Genomic DNA, 19,414 nt, shown 5'->3' on the forward strand with positions numbered 1-19,414 from the left:
GGTAGATGCGATTATCATACATAGGTCAAAATATGTCACTTAAAGCCCAAATTAACCCTTTGAGTGCCCCAAGATGTAGCCACTACGTCATCGGGTCTGGCACTCCAGGGCCCCCTTGATGTAGTGGCTACTGTACGTCATGCTCAAGGAAGGCTTTTTTTCTCAGGTTAGATCGCGACCGGTTTAGTTTTTCATCATATTTTATATATATATCACTCAATCCCCATGAAAATGTGCACAATTGTAGCTCTGTTATGTAGATTAACACTATATAAGAAGCACAATGTAGACAATCAACTGATGTTAACTAAATTGATGTCCCTGTATTACCCCCCAAGAATTTCTATCATTCTTACAGAGGCCCTGCACTCTTCCCCACAGCAATGGAACTGATTGCCGTGGGAGAGAGCGGGGCCTCTGTAAAAGGGCAGCCCTCCTCTATCCGCATCGCAGCATCATGTGACGCTGTGTCATCATGGCGATGCGACATCACGTGACGATGCATTGCCGTGACAGCGTACCATCTCGTGACACAAAAACGTCACATGGCAACTCGTCATTACTTCGTGACGCCACAACTGCATCCCCAATAAGATTTTATTTATTGCTTCCCTGTGTTAAACTGTAATATAATCTGAAACATTAAAGAGTATTATATAGTTTGAGTTGTGTGTGTTCAAAATTTCCTACTGCTGAAACGCCTGAAGACGAGAGCACCACTGTCTGATTGCATAATCGATAACGTGTTGATCCAACTGCTCCCACTCCTGAACGATACAAAGTCTTTTTTTCAGTCCTCCTAGTGACCATCGTTTTTCAGGATACATTTTATGTAAACGTTTTGGAGCATAATTCTTGCTATGTCTCACACTTTATAACGTGCTGATCTTCTTTGCTAGACACCATTTTTTTTACTATGCACTTGATGAGGTCATCATGCTGTCACCAAGTCCAAAGAATATTTATTAGATTATCAAATCCTTTTTAAATGTAATAATCTTATGTGACAAATCTATAACTGCTCACATTTTCATGTGTGATTTCTCTGCAAGATATGCTGAAAAATAAAACGGGTCCCTTTTTTATGAACAGTGTGTGTGTGTGTGTGTGTGTGTGTGTGTGTGTGTGTGTGTGTGTGTGTGTGTGTGTGTGTGTGTGTGTGTGTGTGTGTATGTATATATATATATACGCCATGTACACTAATGGCGCTATATAAATAAAGACATACATACATATATACAAAAACAGATAGTTGATACCGTTCTGTGGCTAGCGAAATTCTTATACTGTATTTGTGCGAGCTTTCGAGATACAATGATCTCTTCTTCGGGCGAAGGCTAAGTATTCAACACTACAACTGAATACGGGACAAGACCATGCCAGTACGCAAGATGCAAAACCTGTGCAATGCTCCACACCGCAGGCACAATACAAATACCACACAGGAATCTGGAGTACAAAATCAAAGGAAGGTTCACCTGTTCCTCCAGCAATGTCGTGTACCTTATCATGTGGATGAAATGCCCAGGGGGCTGCTACTACATAGGTGAGACAGAACAGGGGCTTAACAAAAGAATTAATCTGCATCACCTCAGCATCACTTGCGGAACAAGAGACAGTCCAGTCGGTGAACATTTCCATATTCAAAGGTAACACTTAGAACACTGAAAGAGAGATGGTTGCATGAATCCAAATTTATGAAACTGTTTACCGATGGCCTAACCCGAGACCGCAGCTTTGAAGCCACTACACGGAGACAAAAGAACTCTCTTCCCATGAGTGCTAAAGCCCATGTCTATAAATATTGCGCTATATGTATGCACACACACCTGTCTCTTACAGATACATATGTACAATGTAATTCCATCCATATACCAATAGGGACTATATAGTAGCCACACACATGGACAGAAATGTCAACACTTACATTTCAACACTTACCCAGACCATTGTCATACACTCCCCCTCCACACATACCTTTTGTAAAGCAGTGTACACTGTGGGCGCTTTATTAATTAAGTTTTACACATGTACTCACACACATACACACACATACCTATACACACACACACGCACACATTCTATTACATCACAAGCATTCAGGGACTATTTAACAAATCAGGTCATTAATCGCATACTACACTGGGGTGAGGGATAGGCTTCACCAACAGATGCTTTGTTTCAAGAAAGTTTTTTGGCTGAATCAATTGTAACTTCGCCCGAAGAAGAGATAATTGTATCTTGAAAGCGCGCACACAGAAAAGCATTTAGTTAGCCACAGAACGGTATGGACTTTCTGGTTTTTTTTTTATAACTTGTATTTTTTATTGTTTTTCCAAACTGAAAACAAAAGGGAAAATAAAAGAGATGGGGGAGGGGTGGGGAGCGGGTACAGAAAATAAGAAGGTGTGGGGGGAAGGGGTAGTAGGGTGTCATCTATCATGCGCTCCTCGCAGGAAGCGTACATTCAAATACACTTGAAACATCCTTAATCAGAGCTAAGTCAGTTTACCCAATAATAGTTTCCTTATTTCGTCGATCCTATTGGATTTTTCCAAATGTATGTCTCCCACGGGTCCCATGTTGTCAGGAAGCTGTGGTACCGGTCATGGATCAGGCTTGTGAGTCTCTCCATTGTCATTATATAGTTTATCTTATGTAATACCTCGGTGATAGAGGGGGGGGTCGTTCTGCTTCCAGTGTTTTGCTATTAGTGTTTTGGCTTCTGATAGGATCTGTGTTATCAAATAGTCTATTTTTCTCTCTAGGCCCTCGTTGGGTTTTAGTAGGAGCACTGTTTATATGCTCCAGGGTAGGTCCAGGCCTGTTACCCCTTCTATTAGCCACCTGATTCTCCCCAAAAAAGGATCATCTTAGGGCAAGACCACCATTTGTGTTTAAATGTGCCTATTTGGCCGCAGTTACGCCAACACATAGGGGAGGTTAGTGGGGAAAAAGGAGTGGAGGCGCGCTGGGGTATAGTACCATCTGTGTAGGACTTTCAGATTTGTTTCCCTGATTGTTGAGCACCGAGAGGCCCTGGCTATTCTTTCGTATATTTCTTCCCAATCCTCTTCGTCTAAGGGGTTCCCAATATCGCGTTCCCAGTCCGATATGTTTTTGCTTGTTTGGCCTTCATTTTGTTTCAATAGTGTCTGATAAAATTGGGCAATCGTCCCCCTGTTGTAGTGTCCCCTTTGGAACAGACTCTCAAAATTGGTGAGTGGTCTGTTCCAGGTGTCTCCGGGCTGTATCGAGGTGACAAAGTGGGCCAACTGCATATATTGGAATATTTGTGCACTTGGAATATTATATTCCTCTCTTATCCCCAAAAATGATTTGATCTTGCCTCCTCTTTGCATGTCTCCTAGCTTGGATAGTCCTTTCTCGTCCCATTGTTTAAAGATGTTCGAGTTGCGTGCTGGGGTGAATTCAGGGTTGGATCTGATTGGTGTTAGGGGCGATGGAATGGAGGAGATCTGCTTGTGCTTGCAGTTTTTATCCCAGAGATTCAAGGAGTGTAGTAAGACTGGATGATTTTTATAGCTTTGCTGCCTATTTGCCTTATTTACCCATAGGAGAGACGCGAGTTCCTCATACCCAGCTTCCGACCTCTCTATGTCCACCCACAGTGTTTTTCCTGGGGCTGCGGACCAATAAATTAGTGGGTTTAGTCTGGCTGCTTCGTAGTATTTAGCTAGGTCTGGTTGACCCAGACCTCCCCGGGTCAGGGGGAGGACCATCAATTTTTTCTTGATTCTGGGTTTTCTCCCATTCCAGATGAATTTAGTTATCTCTCTTTCCAGGTCTCTTATTACATAGATTGGGACGGTTACTGGAAGCACTTGGAATAGGTAGAGTATTCTGGGTAACAAGTTAATTTTTACTGATATAATCTTGCCCGACCAGGATATCTGGTATCTTGACCAGGCCTCTAGATCTTTTTTCAAGCTTTTAATAAGGTTTGGATAGTTTGCTCTATAGATGTCATCGTATTGTCTAGTAATGTACACTCCTAGATATCTCATTTTATCTGGCATCCATTTTATTGGGAAGGCTTTCTTTAGTGCATTTTCTGTTTCTCTAGGTATGTGTAGGCCTATAGCCTCTGATTTAGTGTGGTTCACTTTGAAATTTGATAGTTTGCCAAATTCGTCTAATGTATCAAATAGGTTTTTTAGAGAAGTTACTATCTGTTTTTGATTATTAAGCTCGGTTAACACGGTACAGATACCTACAGATACCTACAGATATACACACACACACACACACACACACACACACACACACACACACACACACACACACACACACACACACACACACACACACACACACACACACACACACACACACACACACACACATTCTTGATATTCATTATAGGGCTTTACCAACTGGGTATTCTTATGAAACATAAGGTGGAGGTTGTCAAAAACATCTTGTTTATGGCCGAGTTTGTATCTTTATTGGAGACCAGTATACATGTTGCTAAATTAAACTGTACCTTTAAGGACTATAGAGTAACAGCAGCACAATTAGAGCAAGCTCCATACTGTGCACACTGTATGCAAATGAAGCTGTGAGCAAAACAAGGCTCTGTGGAAAATCTGCCCCTTCAAATTAGCGGAAAATATGCCGCCACACACAGCTGTTGCTTTTTAATCAAGCGTCTGCATAGTTATATTTGCTTTGTGTTTAAAATAATAATCGCACAGCTTGCACTGTTTCATTTAACGCAGCTCGTACAGCCGGGTAACCACGCGGGGCGACTCTCAACCCTTTCAGTGCTGCGGCGATGTGCAGCACACTGCCCTGCAGGGCAGGCTTCCCCGATACTGAACTGGTTTAATTTGTATACATTTTCAGTAATATGCCGAACAATGTATACATGAGGCTTTCTGCACACTTAATCAGAGCGCTGGTTTGTTTGTATGATTTCTTTTCATGTAGAAATATTGGACCAGCAATGTTACACCTAGATATTGTTTTAATTTCAGGGTTATAATAGAGAGGCAAATATTGAAATAAACAGAACCAGCAATTGCTTTAAGTGAGATGCAGATTTGATGTTGGTTGGCATATCTTTTAGGACATTAGAGTTCTTCATGGATTAATTTATAGTATACAAAGCTTTTGAAATCTCATAGGTTTCTTCTTCACACTATAGGTTTCAAAAGCTTTGTACACTATAATTGTATCTACTGTATGAAGAACTGCAATATTGGTCCTCTTAAAGGTGTCACAATTTACCACACATCTCCTCTCCTCCAAGACCAACACGGCTATTAGAACTGTGAACTACTTTAAGTGAGACTATTATCGTTTATTTGTAAATTGCTAACATATTCCGCAGCGCAGTACAATGGGGTACTGGGTTAGGTATATTACAAAACATGAACAGTTACATATAGGTGAGGATAAATGTGCACAAAACAGATACAAAGAGGTAATGAGGGCCCTGCTCATGAGAGCTTACATGAATCAGAGAACCTGAAATTAGGTTGGCTAGTATCTTTAAAATGTGTATGTGGTTACACAGGCATATAATGCATACATACATGTATATATTTGTGGGTATTTATTTGTGTGTGTGTGTTATTCTGTATATGTATGCATGTATTTATACCTGAATTGCTATTGTTTGTTTTTGAATATGTAATACGAGTTCTTAGCATGGTGCACTGCTATGGACATACCTGAAAATGAGTGGTACTCTCAATGAATCGTTTCTAGTTAAACACTTAAAAAAAAAAATAATACTCATTCATGGCACTGGCCACGTTCATAATGGTGAGTGTAATCAATAAAATGCATTTTGTACATACTGTATGAAGAAAGAAGAAATAGGGATGCCGGGTTGCACTGGCCTCTGTATTTGAAGGGTTAATAAACACCCTGAGCCGTGCTGATCTTGTAGCTTTAGCGAGTCTTAGTCTGTAAGCTTGATTACCTCCTAACCCCCAGTCGCCTGCCTCCCTCCTCTCTCAGCGGGAGTTTTACGGCAGTATTAGTGGCATTTTGCCCAGCTTTGGCTTTAGGGAAATCATTCAGTGAGAAAAAAAGCAGAAGGACAGGATCTGTCTAGTGCTGCAGGGTCATTAACACAACACTAGGGCAGGACATCACTCAAGGGCTATATTAGGTGCAAGTGCCCACTGTTAAATTACAGGTTAAATTGCACTGTCTGGCTAACCTAAGATGTTCTGCTGGCCATTACACACCCATACCTATTGCAGATGCCTGAGGGCACAAGCCAAAATGTTCTTCAACTAAAAATAAATATAATTACTGCATGCTAACCAGATATATTTACCCGAATTAACAATATCATGCCATAAATGTTATGCTGTGAATAAGAGAATAAACACAGGAACATTTATATGAAAAGGAAATAATTTATACAGCATTAACACTGGCTGAAGGAGACTGATAAGCACTGCTCTTGGTCAACAAGTTGCCAACCCCTGGGCCAAGTGTGGCTGCTATTTATACCATACTACATTTTTTGAGTGTTATAGGGCACTGATTCTCATGGATGTTGGCACATTTTAGGATCTGAAATATAATCTCTTATCTGAAAAATGTGGGGAGAATTTCTGACTATTTAGTAATAGGACTTTTTATAAAAATACTACACATATCAAATACAAAATACAATAACTGGCATGATGAAGTATGATTTAAAGGACAAAAGGATGTCACATGAAATTATAAAAAGACTAAGAAATGTCCCATTTTGCAATCGGTTGATAACAACTAGTATTGGTAAAGCAGCCCAGTTTCTGGAACACTCAACAGTACAGGTTTATGTGTGCCAGCAATTTATAGGCGAAAGAGTAGGATGCTGGTCTAAAACTGGAATACCTAATTTGAAAGAAAATATGTGTGGCAGGACGGTATGTAGGTGAGGTTAGACAATAGTCCACATGTACAGTTTCAGGGTAAACCAAATGTTCAGTGGTTTTATTTCTCCACAACGCAAATTAACATTTTGGCACACTGTCCCTTTAAGGCAAAACAAAACTCATAAAAAGAACGCCTACTCCCCATAGGGAGATCTTGCTAAACATTCCAGGCCCTATCTATCAGACTGGCTGGCTTTGTCCAGTTCCCAACCCCTAAACAGTTCCCAACCACTAAACATATACCACAATAGTTATGAAACAATATTAAAATCCTTACTGTATCTTTGTTTGGGAATCTCTGTCCCTAGAAAGAGTTTAGGAAATCCTTCTGGATAGGAGCTTGCACAGGACAGCTCTGTAGTCTGAGTCAGACACCTACTACAAGCAGTAGTCTCATTATCAAGCTGGTTGTCAGCTGTCTCAGCTTACTTCCTGATTGCCCAAGTATTCTTACTCGGTTGCCCTTCTGAGTGCTGGATGAATGTATGTATGTTTGTATGTTTCCCAGGCATAATTATCAGTACCTGACTTCACCTTGTCACAGGGCTCAAGAAAAGAGTTTGCTGGATTTGATGTATTTTGATAAAGAATGTCTGTGTAATATTGGGATTTTGCTAGTCTTGTTTGCTTTGTGCATGTATTCTGCAGGCATCTGTAGTTATTAAGATCCTTGGTAGCGCCAGTTACGTTGAATCTTTTCCACAAGGATTCCAAAAGATTGTACAGCGCAATACGGGTGATTGTAACCCACGGAAGATAGGCCCCCCATACTCTACTCAATGGAAAATGGCTATCACAGAGTTTTAAGGACTTGGTGTGAAAATAATCAAGCGCACAATCAGGGTCAGGTGTCAAGTTGATTCTGTACCACGGGCAGTTAGTATGATCAGCCAGAAATAGTTGTGGGTTAAAGCTTCTAAATGTTCTAGTGAGTAGAACTTTAAGGCTTGACTTGTTAATAATTTTATAATATTATTAAATATTAAAGCACCAAAATATGTGAATTTTTGAAAATAAATCAGTTCTGTAGTATTAGATAATAGTGATTTTTTATTCAACTCAATGTCATTTTTGTATGAGTTTAATCATTTTTATAGCCCACCTCCCAAGCAGTGCAAGATCTTTGCAACACTTTCCTTTTTGTGATAATTTGTTGCCAATGTTCCCAGCAGTTTGAGCGGTAAACTGTAACAATAGATAATGTTACCTTAGGCTGAGACTATACTCAGCTAGATGGTGCTGGTGCGCGTGCTACAAACACAAATGGCTAATCCCTATGCAGCCGCCCCTAGTGTACGCGCATGAAGGAGCACGATGGTGGGGCCGCATTTTGAAAAGACAAAACATTTGGCTTATCAACCGCGGTCGCGTGACGTCAGCGTCACGTGAGAGGTTAAGCCAATGGGGGCAAATCAGCTTCGTCACACGTCCGCCCAGCCTCCCTATCGCCTCCCCAATCTCCTGCAGCCAAGATCACACATCGTTTGGGTGAGAAGGCGCCTGTGATGCGATCAGCGAACGCGCTGAAGCTCAGACTGTAATCGTGGCCTTAGTGATATCACGATACATTGTAGCTGCTGAGTTACACTGAAAGGCAGCCATTATGTTAAGACCACATTCAGGATTTTTACAGATTTATAACAGGAGCAACAAATGATTGCCAGCGTAGGCAAGAAAATAGAGTTATACATTGTCACATGCTTTACATATTCAAATAAGAAAATAAAAAAAAGTGGGAGGTGTAGAATGTAGTATTGCTGCTTTAATATGCTGTTATATCATTTATATAATAGACACAGAAACAGTTCGGAAGAATAGCCCAGGCCTACTAAGGCCAGGTAGGCACCACACCAGGCCAGAAAATAGATTGGACACATACAGATTGGTCAGGCCAGTCAGTCACATGTTAATGGTTAAGTTATGAGTTTTATTAAGTGAATAATATTTCACTGTTTGACCTATAGTACTACAGAAGCTGCAAAAGCCCTAACCAACCCACAGCCAAACCCTGCTGAGTGCCTGAATTAATAGGGTTACAGCATCAAGTTCAATGGCTGCACTTCTATTAATTCAGTTTGTGGATTTTGTTTCTGAATGCGGAATCCGTTTGCAGATTTGGATTCTGAATCCGTTTGACAGATTTTCAGTGATAGGAAGAAAAAAAAATAATCTGACGTTTTCAGACTGATCCGTGGAATTCCGCGGCTGAAAGGAACTGGACAATCGGCGGCATTTTAGATGAACACATGATTTGTACTGCTTTTTTGTGTCCTAAAATATTCTAGTTTGCATTTTTTATTTCAACACTTTGATAAATGTAGCTTTAAAAAGTAGTTTGCTGTTCCTGGTTTTGATATATTGAACCTACTGTATTAAACATTGAGGCTAAGCTCTTTGGATAATTTTAGAAATCTATACAGTATACAGTGTCTAAGAAACAGAGAAGGAGACCATTTAAAATTGTTTGTCCGGCTATACAAATCCATACGCTTAATCCTAGAGCCCCCAAACTTGACATGCTATCTAATAGGATCAAAATGGAAGCGCGTATGTTGGGTTTTGGTATGTGTGGCCCATAGCTTCGTATATATATATATATATATATATATATATATATATATATATATATATATATATATATATTTATTTATATGTCTATCTATCTATCTATCTATCTATCTATCTATCTGGCTTAGGTATGTTTCCGTACAAAGGCTCAGCTGTTCAAGATGTTTGCAACTCATTATGATGTCACCAGTATGATGTCATGTGCCGGATATATAGTGTACCACGTACAACACCTAGTGACTGACTTGCTTAGAGAAATTGTGGATGGCAGATTGGAGGCAGTGGAGGAGACGGGTGTCCAAGGACAGCGAGGAAGAAGGAGAAGGTGGTTGTTATGGGGAGGGTGGTGGTGAGGGGGGCCAGGAGCTGGGTTCAGACAGGTTTGGGGTAGGGGGAAAGGGGGAATGTAGCGGTCAAACAGTTGATGCGGGAGATGTAGGAGTTACGTGGGTGATGGAGATGTTAGAATTGAAAAAAAAAATTTGAACTCTCCCTGCTTTGGACCCCCTTGCAATACCTGGTTGTCACCCCCCCAAAAAAAATGCACGAGTACCATCACATTTTTACCACTTATTACATACATTGCAACTATAGTATTAATTCTAATACAGAATTTTGACTTTGACACTGGGGAAAATAAGAGGACAGCCATAGTCCTGAGTTGCACACCAAAACCAGGAAAAGAATTACACTATTGCCAAAAAGCATAGTTTACTCCCATTTTGATTTAATGTAATACATTTTTGTACATTCACCTCTTAAGAGCTACAGAGGGCTTCAACATAAAGCAGTGCTTTGTAGGCCTCTCCATTTCTGCAAGAGTTAATGACACCCTTGTTAATGACACATGATTCTGAAAAACCCTTCCTATCAACAAGATGTTCTCTGGGATTCACTGTACTTTTCTTGTCTGTGACCAAACGCTGACCTTTCAAAATAAAAGTATGGGGTCAGACGCTAGCTGACTGACAGTTGCAGGAGTTGATATACTCTAGTTCAAATAGAATTGTCCTCAGTTAAAAATATGGTTCATCCATCGGTCAAACAGTCCTTATTCCCTTTAATTCAATTATGATGGCAAATGAGGGATGTGAACAAGGGAGGAAAGTAAATTCTTTCACAAATCGCTGGTATCCTTTCCTTGGACAGTGTAAATCGAATCAATTAGAGATGTCAAAGCTTCTTTTACACATACATAATTCTGGACCAGAGGTTTGTCCCTGCAACTGGAAATTGAAATCAGAAATGGAGTTATGAACTTAATTGTGAAATTACACATAATTAAATTTATGTTTCAGAAAGATGGATGGACACATTACAAAGTTCGATTGTATCAAAGTTTTTGCACCGAGAACAAACGTTTGAGCATATAAGCCATGCTAAAAGCATAGCATCCTGTTTTATAATTTGATTGCTTCACAGCAGCCACACTAAGTTAAAAGATCTCTGGCTTTTTAAATAGAGTACAGGAAAATGTGTCGTTGTCTTTGTTTTCATGTATTCTACATATATTTTACCAGCAAATATACAGTTTAAATAAAGGTGTGCCCAGGGACAAAGGTATAAATATTCACTGAGAAAATGGAATACGTTTGGCTACTAATAAATGCTAGTTCAAGACCCAGCACCAAATCCATGTGACCTTGGATGAGTAACTTTATGACCATGAAGGGCTGCTAATGATCTTTAATGACAATCACCCTTTCAATGATAAGATCCCTTTTTGTCTTTGAACCTAAATTAGATTACAAGCTCTTCAGGGCAGTTAGCAGCATGTTCTTACGTCTTTGAAACCTCATTTATTAACAGTTCCGTCTTAAAAATGAAAAAAAAGGGTCGTCAGCAGTATCATTTTTTATTAATTTTACTTTTTGTCATAACAATAAAAATGGAGGGTACCTTTAATGGCAAATTGATATTATAGAACTAATAAATATTTTAGGTCTACAGATATACCAGCTTCAGGCACCTATGACCACCTATTGATGTCACTATTATTATTAAAGTAACAATGCGCCCAAAGTTACAATCAGTGTCAGATTTCCCATCAGGCCCGAGCCTAGGGCGGCAAAAAATTCTGCTCCATATGCTTTTGCTACGCTCGGGCCTGATGGGAAGGCACTAACATATGTTGGCCGCCTCCTTTCTGCCGCCCTCCTGCTCCTTTGGAATCCGAGTGTCAAATGACGCCGTGGAGGTCACGAATGTGGCGTCACACAGCATTTCATTACCATAGCAACATCAAATGATGTAATGACGTTGCATTTCCATGGCAACGCGCCACTGTGCAATGTCACGTTCGTGATGTCTGCGGCGTCATTTGACGCTGGGATTCTAAAGGAGCAGGAGGGCGGCAGAAAGGAGGTGGCCGACACAGGCATGTGCCTAGGGGCGGCGGATTTTGAATTCCGCCGCTGCTTAGAATAGCTGATTTTCAGCATAACTATGTTTTGCGCATGTGAACTTCTGTTTATGCCTTTGTAACATAAGATGATTGAGCATGGAAAGTGACCTTATTAGCAAGCAATTGGTAAATAAACTGTAAGACAAAATATAGGAGCCCATCCTGATTGAAATTAAACAACATAAACACTATCAAGATTTGGCAGTCTAGGGATCCATTACCATTGTGTTTTTTTAGTGCATGTACATTTATAACTAAACCCTTTACAAAAATCAAAAATGTAGTTTCTCTGCTATAAATGTACCTCTGTTGGTGTTTCATTTATCTTCTTTAGTGCTGAAGGGTCTGCGACAGTAATCCCCAACATGAACGAGTTTGTGGCATTAAAATTGTCCATTTAAGGCAGCAAGGAAGGGCATTGCTGTTACGACATTCTTCTGTAGTGTTAACTACTTAGACACTTACCAAATAGTTGACTTAGTAGCATTGCTGCTTTAAAGCAAAAGTCCTTGATAAATCAATAGTTTTTTCTTCAATTTATCTGAACCCTGGTCTTATAACAATGAGTCTCTGTTATTATCCTTCAGTGTCCCGGCGCATGAGCGAAGAGACAAAATGTTCACTAGCATGACATGTCTGCTAGTGGCCATTTTGGGCCCGTGTGTAGTACCACTCAATAACAAGTGGCTGTAAATAATGTAAAAAGCTACTGCATCACATTTTCACCCTATATTTGCTGTTGGGCATTGAAGTAGTGAGATCTTTTAGTGTCCTGCAAAGCTGGGTGAGCATGGCTTTCCCAACCCTCCTGGGATAGCACCTTTGAAGCAGATTAGCAAACAGATTTGCTCTCTTTTATTGATGTCTTTGCCCACTGCAGCATGAAATGGGAACACTTTTGCAAACCGTCTGTTGCCTTGAGCAGTGAGTAACTAACAAGTTTAGCACTTTGTGTTTCCTTTATTTACACTAGTGGCAACATGCTCCTAAACAGAACCACTGGTGCTTGGTCAAAGGTCGCTGTCTAAGGTCAGCAGTGGCCTGGGTCATCGACTATTAACTTAAACACAGCAACTTGAATCCTTCCGATCCCTTTCTAACTTAATAGTTGTTGTTTTTTGTGTGCAGCAGTAGATACATTTGTGGAGCTTATCACATAGTCTGCTGTGTGTAGAAAACAGATTTTAGCAGCATATAAAATGTGTGCATTCTATAGTCTGTATAATAGTAAAAAAAACTTTCAAGCTTCTTAAGCAGTTTATGTTTGTAAAAAATAAAAAAGGAGGGGTGAAGGAGAGAAGGGTGAGATTGAAAGGTGGTAAGTGAGAGAGAGCGGGGAGAGAGAGGGGGGATGAAAGAGACAGAGAGGGGAGATACACGAGAAATAGAGGGAGAGAGGTGTGAGAGAGAGGGATAAAAGAGGCGATAGAAGTGGTGTAAAGCCCAGTGCTCACTGCTGCACGCACGCCTGGCGGCGCGTGCACAGATTACAGCCGAGTTCTGCGGTCTGTAGGGGAGCGATGGGATGCGCGGGGGGCGCTGCAATGGCAGGGCATATCTGCCCTTCCATTGGCTGCCCGCTACGCACGTGACCGCATTGTAGAACGGGAAGACAAAATGTTTGTCTTCCGTGCCGACGGATGCGCCATCGTGAGAGGGGAACGCACACCCAAGGAGCTACTGGGGCCTGTCTGACTTGAGGTGAGTGTCTGGTGTGCGTCGCGCACAGCGCCGTGACCGCTGGAGACCCAGCCTAAGATATAAGGTTGGTGAGAGGGAGGGTGAAAAAGGGTGGAGAGAGCATGACAGTAGTTGGGTATGGGGATAGAGAGCATGAGTGTGAGGGGGCATAGAGAGAAAGGGGATGGATAGTGAGAGGGGGGGAAGAGAGAAGGCGGAGAGTAGAAGGGCATAGAGAGAGGGAAGGAGAGAAGGGGGAGAGGGGAAGTGTGAGAGGGAGGGGGGGAGCAGACACCTCCACCCCGCTTGACAACCTAGGGCCCAGTTTAAACTCTTGTCCTAGACCCCAGGAAAGCTGTCGGCTGCCCTGGGTAAAATGACAGAAAGAGGCACAAGAAATACATAATTCAATGTGCATGAATCATGTACCTAACTTAGCAGTTCTCAAACTTTTGAGCAAGGGCACCATTGAAGGATTTTTTAAATCTCGGGGTACCACTGCTCATCACTCATCCCCTCCTCATTCACACGCACACACCCATCACACTCAGTCACTTCCACCCCCCTGCTTCCACACTCCACATTCACCCTCACACATACTAACCCTAACAATTTTATTCAACACAGACTAGCCATTTATCCCCCCTTTCCATACAGCACTCACCCCTTTTCACAATCATACACCACTTTTATCCCCCCCCTTTACTTGTCTTACTTATATCCCCCTACATCTCTTAATTATACCACCCATCTTCTCCCCCCCCCCCCCCATAAAGCACTCCCCTTCACCCTCCGTCACACACAAAGATCTCACTACTCCCCTCTTCCTCCTACCTTCCCATACACCTAAACCATTTCAGCTGCTCAGGGTGCACGATATGCACGGTCTGGCGATAAAGACACCCTTTCTCTACTCTGTGCTGGGCTAAGAGAGGACAGGCAGATTTACTTGTCTCCAGGCAGCGAGTGTTACCCCTTGTGGTCGCGGCACCCCTATATAGTAGTGGGGTAGGGACCTTGCTCAATTCTAATACGTCAACAGAATAGGTGCAAGGGGGAAACATTAGTATACCAAACAAAGAGACAGAGCCTTGTGTATTGCACTCAAAATCCAATAGCATTTACTTTTAATTCTTAATTAAAAAGTAACAAAAGTTGCAAACATATTAAAAATAGATGAATCTGTGTAACTTAATTAAACGAGAGAGAGAGAGGGCGGTGAAATGTAATACCCATAGGTTATTTACTTTCAAAAGACCCTGTGTATTATGAAAGTGTAGTAACTGGAGGGTATGAAAATATCTTTAATAAAGTGTACTTTATGTGTCATTACTGTTTGTTTATAATGCCACATATGTTTCAGAGCTAATCTCAATAGTGCAATGTTTCATTGCTCAGGGTAGTAATATTAACTAATTTCTCATCTCAATAACCTCTTGAAATAGTTCAGGAGAAATGTATTGGTTAAAGCAGCATTTCATTAAAAACACTATGTGTTTTTCCTAAATAAATCACTTGTGTAGTATTAGCTAATACTGCATTTTATCACTTATAATGTCCTTTTTAATGACTGTCTTAATGTATTTAGCTTCCTTGGGTTGCTATACTGTAGGAACTATTTAGCAAGCATACCACTTCCTCTTTTGAAATAGGCCGCCATATTGTGTGCCCTGGGTAGCAGGATCTTTACCAATCGATCACTGGAGAATGGATCGATCCGCAACTTAGATAATTGCATTGCCGTAAACGCAAGGAACTGTTGCATTTATTAAAACAAAACAAAAAATCGGACATGAGGAAATGCCTAGCTGAGATACCGCAGCCCCCCGGTTGAGAAACACTGACCTAATTTGCTCTACTCTCTGTACAACCATAAACCACACCCGAAATCACTCACTGCTATAACTGTTGGGATCAGAGGAAAATGTCTTCATACATACAGTAAATGCTAACAGATGTCTGCTCCAGAATTTGACTAAAGTAAACAGCTGTTTAACATACAGTTAACAATACAGTGACTTCCATTCACGTGAGTGGAAGCTTTTACCATCATTGACTGTGCAGGGAAATTGGCATTTGCGGCCTTAATACATACACTATTAATCAATGTTTTCCAACTGGGTTTCTGCATGCATCTCTAAAGGGTTCAGTGCAGTTTTCAGGTCATTTGCAAATTGTACCAAATACAAAAGGATCTGAATGCATCTGATCTCAGACACTATTAGGGAGGGTTACTATTAGGGAGGGTTCCTTACAATACATCTGATCTCAGACTCGCTATTAGAGAGGGTTGGGGTTCCTAACAATGCATCTGATCTCAGACTCACTATTCGAGAGGGTTGGGGTTCCGCAGAATTTCATAACATGATTTTAGGGTTCCTTAACCGAAACAAAGGTTGAAAACCACTGTATTTAACAGTTCACTGCGTATTTAATTGTTAACATTAGGATGCTGGCACTGGGTACCACTTTTACTTCTAAGCCTAAATGTCTTCCATTTCATATTTTAAAGGTAGGGCATCAATCTGTAAAGCTTTGTCTTTCCGTTTTTACAAACAAAAAATTGCTATTTTGCAAGTAAGCACTATACAGCTAATTTATTTTTGAAACTTGGACCACTCATATAGTTTGAGACGAATTTAAGCATTAATGGGCATCTTAGCCTCATCCATCTTATATTTTGCCTATTCGTTTAAAAAAAAAAAAAAAGCATATACAGTACTCTATGCAACATTTTCCCTACTTAATAATTGATATATTTGCACTCTGGAATGTGTACGATTACGAGTTCAATAATTTGCTTCAGATCAATTGCAGTGTCAGTTCAAAAATGCTTTCTAGACTTTGAGAAAGCTTGTGTGTGCTTTCCTCTTTTAAAGGTGCTGTTTCAGTTACTAAGTCCAATTTTTTTTTAATTGCCTTTGCTTTCATTTTTCATTGTGGTCTGTCAGATATTTTATGAGATTTTTCAGTAGCAAAATAGTGATGTCAAATATTATTTTTGTGTACTCCAGAAATGGTCACCATTGTGAACAGCATCCAAATTCAGCCCTGATTGTTGTCTGACTGTGGAATTGATGAAGAATTCTGTTTCTGGCCTGAACCTGTGACAAGCCACTAAAATAACAGCACCATGTATTTATAGTATGTTCCATTGTATTTGTCATTATGCTGTTCACAGTTGTATGTAAATTTGCATGGGTTGTCTGAATGCTTTAATTTATTTGCTAATGTTGCTAAGTATTTTTGTGTACCGTTATTTTTCTTTTATTGGTCTTTACACATATTATTTTTATGATCAGTTTCAGAGAAATATTGATAAAATAATATTATTATTTTTGAGCCTGAGACTGCACTGGTACTGAATGTGGGCCCAAAGTATAGCCCTCAACACACATTATAGTTCTAGTAATCCTATAACTTCATTTTTTAATGGAAGAGGGTTAATAAACTCTTATTTGATCAATTCTAACTTGAATTAAAGAGAGATTTTGTGCAATATTTACTAAGAGCTGCTAAGCCATAAGACACTGCCCATTCATACTGTAACTTGTCTCATGACTTAACACCACTTACTGTATGGCCATATATTTTAATAGCGTTTAGATTTTTTTTTATACTTTTCATAAAGTAGCAATCCTCCGTCTCCCAAAAGCAAGTTTAAAAAAAAAAAAATCTTATTCACACAGGGGATCCACTGCAGCTGAGCCGCAGCACTCAAAGCTCCGGGATCCCATTTACTGAGATATTCCATTTTTTACTTTTGCCATCACCTTCAGGGAAAAACAAAAATGTGGGATCACCCAGTCGAAAGCGGCAATGTGATCTCATAATTATGTCATGCCTTTCGGTTTTGCTGCCATACGGAGGCTGACCCCAGTGGCCATTTTGTTTCTCCCGAACAAGAATTGTATTAGGGGAATTTCAATAGGAAATATCTCAGGAACCAGGTGGATCACATATCTTGAGTGTTGCTCTTCAGCTCTGGGGGAACTCTTGTTTTGAATAGAGTTTTAAAAACGTGCATATGTAAAAAAACAAGCAGCATGGGTTGCTGCTTTAAATTAATCATTTATATGGTGGTACCATCTCTGTGCACAACTTTTAGAAAACTGTGACAAACATCACCCCTTCATACATGTGTCTGAGGGAAGGAAATATTGTGGCCCAGAAATGCGCTTCCTTAAATTGCGACACTTAGAAGCCTATATCCAAATGGTGCCACAAATCCAAACAGTTGGTGTGGCTACTAATTTCTTGGACCAGAGCCTGCACAAGTGGCAGATGGCTTGGACGTGTCTCGTTATCCTCACCCTCACCAGACACATCCAGTCTGACAAAAAAAAAAAAAGATTGAATTGTGATTTCACAGATTTTTGTCTTTAGTTAATCTGGGTTAGTGAGGCTTCAAAGATCCCATCAGTTAATTCGCTCAGCACTTGTGTACAATTCTGGCGTGTTGTGCTAAAGCTGGTCATAAGGCCAAGCCGCAGAGCATGGTCATGCAAGCATCTGTCCCTTCACAAGGCAGTAAATCCTATAGATTGTAAGCTCCTATGAAAAGTGACATATTTATCCATTGCAGTAACTTGTACAAATTCGCCTTTTTGTGGGGGTTTTATGTCCTTGTATTTTCACCCCCCCAATATACTATGCTGCAGGATAGTTTCACGCTTAAAAATGTTGTTTTCCTTTTTCATTCCTTTAAATCGACTATAACATTGCAACTCTAATTGCAGCATACAAAGACTTGTCTTGTATATCTTTATTTATAAATGTACTTCTATTAATAAGTAAGACTTAATACACATTTGAGGCGTCAACACATTTGAGATACCGTAGATCACAAAGCTCCCTTAAATCAGGACTCCTAATGTGATGTTACCTAAAACAGAAACAAACGTTATGTTAACATGATATCCTCAAAGTTAATTACATGCAAAAACAACATCTGAAGTAGATCTCATTTGCATAGGTCATGGCATGTTATTGTATCATAACCTGGCTTTATCTTCCAATAACGTGACATTATGCCAACTGTGGTGTTACACCTATCCATGCCCCGAAATAGGGCTTTTACAGAAGTGGAAAGAGAGCAGATGGAAATAATGTCTGGAAATAACAGTGTTATTTAAATTATGCCTGAGGCGTTACACCCAAAAAGACTTTGTAATAGGCCTATTCTGTATCTGGATAGGAGTAATACTATGTTTTCGTATAAATTAAATAAGGTAATGGTAAGTCCCCATGTTAAGCTTAACAGACTTTTGGGGTTATGCAATGTAATGGTAATGACTCATTTGCATATCGTTAGCATCGCATTATCGCTAACGTCTGCTATTGTTAACGCTATGCTCTTTACGGGAGAAAACATGGTTTAACGTAGTGTTATTGTCCACTGAAGATACACCGTTAGTATTAACGTGAAATTAAGTTAGAGTAATGCCATTTTAAAGATGCATTATGCATTATGCTGCATTATGTTTTAACATTTTATTTATTTATTAAAGGATTGAAGCAGGGACTCGCTGGAGCTGAACTGTGTTAATTTCAGCTGAGGGGACCCCCTGCTTTCAGAGATACGTACCTCCATAGCGGTGCTAGTTTCCCTCTGCAGTTTAAATGTTCCGATCACGCTGGCCAATAGTAAGCTGCAACAGATTACTTCACGGATTCCTATTAGTCTGCATGACGCGGGACATTTAAAGCCTTCATTATGTTATGCACACAGTTCCCTGGCTACAGAGAGACCGGCACTGATACTAAGATAAGTATAGGGATGCCAAAGAGAAGATCTGTTTAGGGCTCTGTGGTCTTTTGGGCTACTCTTGTTCCTACTTTATTTGATATAAGA

The 19,414-nt window shown here is 40.3% G+C and overlaps 1 protein-coding gene across 3 annotated transcripts in view; it reads left to right on the plus strand.

Moving 5' to 3' along the window:
* BCAS3 (BCAS3 microtubule associated cell migration factor) overlaps nucleotides 1-19,414 on the plus strand; it is a 1,601,451-nt gene that overhangs the window by 1,010,976 nt on the left and 571,061 nt on the right. The gene's annotated exons all lie outside the window — the stretch shown is intronic.

Source organism: Ascaphus truei, chromosome 3, assembly GCF_040206685.1.
Source record: "Ascaphus truei isolate aAscTru1 chromosome 3, aAscTru1.hap1, whole genome shotgun sequence".
Taxonomy (NCBI): domain Eukaryota; kingdom Metazoa; phylum Chordata; class Amphibia; order Anura; family Ascaphidae; genus Ascaphus; species Ascaphus truei.